The sequence below is a fragment of the Hevea brasiliensis genome, unplaced genomic scaffold, assembly GCF_030052815.1.
Source record: "Hevea brasiliensis isolate MT/VB/25A 57/8 unplaced genomic scaffold, ASM3005281v1 Scaf636, whole genome shotgun sequence".
Lineage (NCBI taxonomy): Eukaryota > Viridiplantae > Streptophyta > Magnoliopsida > Malpighiales > Euphorbiaceae > Hevea > Hevea brasiliensis.
This window is the reverse complement of record NW_026615180.1, coordinates 15,948-20,235: the sequence shown is the minus strand read 5'-3', so window position 1 is coordinate 20,235 and position 4,288 is coordinate 15,948. Positions and strand designations below refer to the sequence as shown.

The following is a 4,288-nucleotide window of genomic DNA, read 5'->3' as shown; positions in this document are numbered from 1 at the left end:
TTTTTTTTCTTATTGTCGTTAAAATTTATATTTTTTTAATATATATTATTATAAACTCAATTTATATAAAAATGATTCTAATAATTTTTAAATTAAATATTATATGCACTTTACTTTATGATTTTTTTTTTCGAGATTAAGATTATGAATTTTTTGTGTATCTAAAAAAAAAAAAGTTAATGAAATGCGATTGAGCTATTCAGAGCCTCTGCCCATTTGTTGGGTCTTGTTGGGCTTCACCGGGAAGCTTGAGGACAACGAAAAAGGGACAGAAACGACTCCACTGGGGATCGAACCCAGAATCTCTGGTTCCGTAGACCAGCGCCTTATCCATTGGGCCATGGAGTCTTTTTACCCAAGGTCCATCATTAAATATTTTGTACAATTTCTTTCTTGCCCTTTTCCTCACTATATAACACAGTCGTTTTACATATAAAACCCTGCACACGGATGGAGTGCTGTTTCTCCCGATTTCTAGCGCGCGGTTTTTCGTTCTCGGATTTTTCGTTTTTCACATCCGCTCTGTCTCTCTGGTCGTTGCCTCCATGACTCCACTCACTTCCGTCGCAACCTCGCCGCCTTTTACTCCCTTGGAATATATCAAGTATTTTACGGAGTTTTAGACGTATTCATTCCTTCAATTTCAGTTTAGGTTAATGATTTTTATCATTTTGTTTTGTTTTGTTTGCTTTGATTTGTTTTAGTTTCTGCGCAAAAAATTAGAGTGAACTATGTAATTAATAGTTTGTTTTTGACCAGTTGAATGGATTTAGTTTTTTTTTTTTTTTTAAGTTTTAACTTGAATGTGTGATTGTAATTTTTTTTGAACCCTAATTTTCTCTTGCATGAGTTATGATTTTGAAATTTACATTTAGATTTGTGATTTCTCTATCGATTGGGTTGCTTCACTAGACTGTTTATTCGATTCTTGTTTTTTGGGTTGTGCACTTGTGTTGGTGGTGAATATTCTCGTTTCTTTAACTGACCATAACGAACTGAACTAAATGGTTCGATGGCTATGTAATTCGGTTTGATTCATTTATCAAATGATAGACACAAGACTCAAAATGTGAACCATATAGACTGAACACTGATAGGTATGTGATCCATAAGTTGGAAGGGAATAGAAAAGGATATCACAAGGGAAAAGAAGATTTCTCTCTTATTTATCAGATGCTTATTAGGAGAGGAGGGAAGTGAAATTGAAACTAAAATTATACCTTACGAAAATGGCTTGAATGTTAATATTAACAGTTTATGAATGCATAATCAGAATTTTTTTGTCGAGTTGATATTTGGACATTATGCAACGTGCACAAAATTTTCTGGCACTCAACTTCTCTCAATCAATTGCTTATTCCCATTAATTTGGTGTTATATGTCAATTTGTACCAGATTATATGTGATAATGTACTCGGCTGGTCACAAGAGTCTGATGTTCTCTTTTGAATAATAGCACTTCCCTTGATTTGAGATCTCTATTTGATTTATCTACTGAATTGATAACATAGATTTTTAAAATGGGTACTATATCAACTATGGGAAGATCATCATATTCCGTTTCTCGAAATCATTGCCGTAACTGTTATTATTTTATGTACTGGTTATTCCTAAAAATTTTTGGAATTGTGTGGAAGCATAGTGTGTTTTCTACCCTCTCTATTTTATTTTGTTATTGTCTGAAATTTTTGGTTTTCGTGAGGTATTGTAGCTAATACAACATGGGTAGGTGATTTAGCACTTCATCATTCTGTGCGTGTTCTGCGCAAGGTCATTTTTTTTTTCTTTCCCTGAACAGTTGGGTATGTTTGGGATATGTACAAGTTGTATGTGAATTAATAAGAGCTAGGCTATATTACAAATACAGATTGAGACGTGAAATAAGTATAAAAATAGGTGAATTATCATATGGGATTAAATGGTGCCCATTCAGGTTATTTTTTGTTTGTTTGTTTGTTTTTATTTTATATAGTAACTAGCAAAAAGAAAATTTAAATCTTTTAATTTTAATTCATTTACCTTTTCCAGCTGTTTTCAAATACTCTATTTTTTTAAGAAATCTTTTTTAAAAATAAAAAATTGATATGATTCAAGTTTTTTATTAGCATAAATAAAAAAAGATTTTCTGAATTGCTTATAAGTGATCAATTTGCATTATCTTTTTTTTTTTTTTTAACACCATATTTCACTTGTGTCTCCCTGAGATTGTGAATACCATTTTCCCTTGTCAAATTTAGCTTTTTTTACCTTGTTACCTAAGTATATTATCCTTATTTTCCACAATTTATTTCTGTATATCCTCAACATGACATCCAGTAAGCATTTTTTAAGTTTCATCTTGAAAGTTCAGAAATAATATATTGCTCTTTTTTCTTTTTATCTCTCTTTTCTGTAGAATACAAAAAAACATTATGCCCGATGGTTCAACTATGGAAGCGATTTTTCTCATCAGAAGCTTGATCGAGAAATATAGAGATGTGAAGAAAGATCTACACATGTTTTTTATCGATTTGGAGAAGTCTTATGATAGTGTTCCAAGAGATGTCTTATGGAGAGTGTTATAACAAAATAGTGTATCTATTAGGTACATATAAGTGTTGAAAGATATGTATGAAGGAGTAATTATTATTGTGCACACATGGGAGGAGACACAAGAGATTTTCCTATCTCAATTGGATTACACCAAGGTTGATTGTAAGCCCTTACCTTTTTACATTAGTTTTAGATAAATTGTGAAACATATACAAGAGAGTATCCCTTGGTGCATGATGTTTGCGAATGATATAGTTACGATAGATGAGGCGAGAAGGAGTTAATAGAAAGTTAAAGTTTTGGATAAATACTCTAGAGTCAAATGGTTTTAAGTTAAGTAGAGCGGAGACAGAATATATGCATTGCAAGTTCGGTGAAGGCCGGCGGTGATAGTAAAAGAGTTAGTTTGGATAGAGTGTTACTGTCCCAAAGTAATCACTTTAAATATCTCGGCTCAATCCTTCAAGTAGATGGGGGATGTGAGGAGGATGTTAGTCATAGGGTTAAAGTCGGATGGTTGAAGTGGGGATGTGCCACGGGAGTTTTATGTGATCGCAAGATTCCTAATAAGTCGAAAGGAAAATTTTACCATACAGTCATACGACCGGCCATGTTATATGGTAGTGAGTGTTGGGCACTGAAAAAGTCGTATGTGTAAGATAAGATTTGCGGAGATGGGAATGTTAAGGTGGATGAGTGGCCATACTAGACTAGATAAAGTTAGTAATGAGAGTATTAGAGAAAGGTAGGAGTGGTGCCAATTGAGGATAAGTAGAAAGAAGGGAGATTGAGGTGGTTTGGTCATGTGAGCGTAGACATACGGACTCCAATTAGACAAGTAGAGTACATTAAGTTAGATGATAGAAAGAAAAGAATGTGTAGACCTAAATTGACCTAGAGAAGAGTAGTGCAACATAACCTAAAAGTATTACACATTTTTAGGATTTAACCCAAAATCGTTTAGAGCGGAGAAAGATAATCTATATAGCTGACCCCAAATTTTTGGATTGGAATAAAGACTTAGTTGAGTTTGAGTTGAGGAGATTTGGAGAGATAGAGAGAGAGGTTTATAAGAGAGGAAGAGATTTATTTTATGTGTGTGTGTGTGTAAGAGAGAGAAAGAGAGAGAGAGAGAGAGAGAGAGGTGTGATGAAAGAAAGATAGTGAGAAAGAGATTTATCAAAATAGAGATGATATATATATCAAGAAGAGAAGAATTTATTAGAGATATACAAGGAGAGAGATAGAGAAAAATGATTTATCAAGAGAGATATTTATTAAAGAGAAATAAGAGATTTTCATGAGAAAAGTATTATCAAAAGGGAGATAGAGAGAGATTTATATAAAGAGAAATTGATAGGATTTATCAGGGGAGAAAATAATATCATGAGAAAGCGATTTAATCAGAAAGAGAGAGAGGACAAACATCTACAAGAGAAGAGAGCTTTATTAAAGAGAGAAGTTATCATCTAAGAAGAGAAAAAGAACTCTATCATATTAGCAGACATCTATTTTAACCCCCATAGAACTCATGAAGTTTGCTGCGAAACATTTGAAGTCATTGACAAAATCTAATGAATAATAAGGAATTTTAAAACCTCAAAGAACTTTAGAATGACAAAAATATCTTTAATTGTCAGTTCTAACCAGTTTGATTTGGTCTGCTAGTTGGGGAGCATAAAAAGCTTTTTTTCTTTTTACTATGAAACCCTAAAAATCTAAGTTATTTAATTTATTTAATTTAATATTTTCAGGA

The 4,288-nt window shown here is 32.5% G+C and overlaps 1 non-coding gene across 1 annotated transcript; it reads right to left on the bottom strand.

The window, feature by feature from the left end:
- Positions 1-275: 275 nt before the first annotated feature.
- On the bottom strand, positions 276-348 carry TRNAR-ACG (transfer RNA arginine (anticodon ACG)). The gene has a single exon. It is a non-coding gene; the product is annotated as a tRNA-Arg (tRNA).
- Positions 349-4,288: the final 3,940 nt, after the last annotated feature.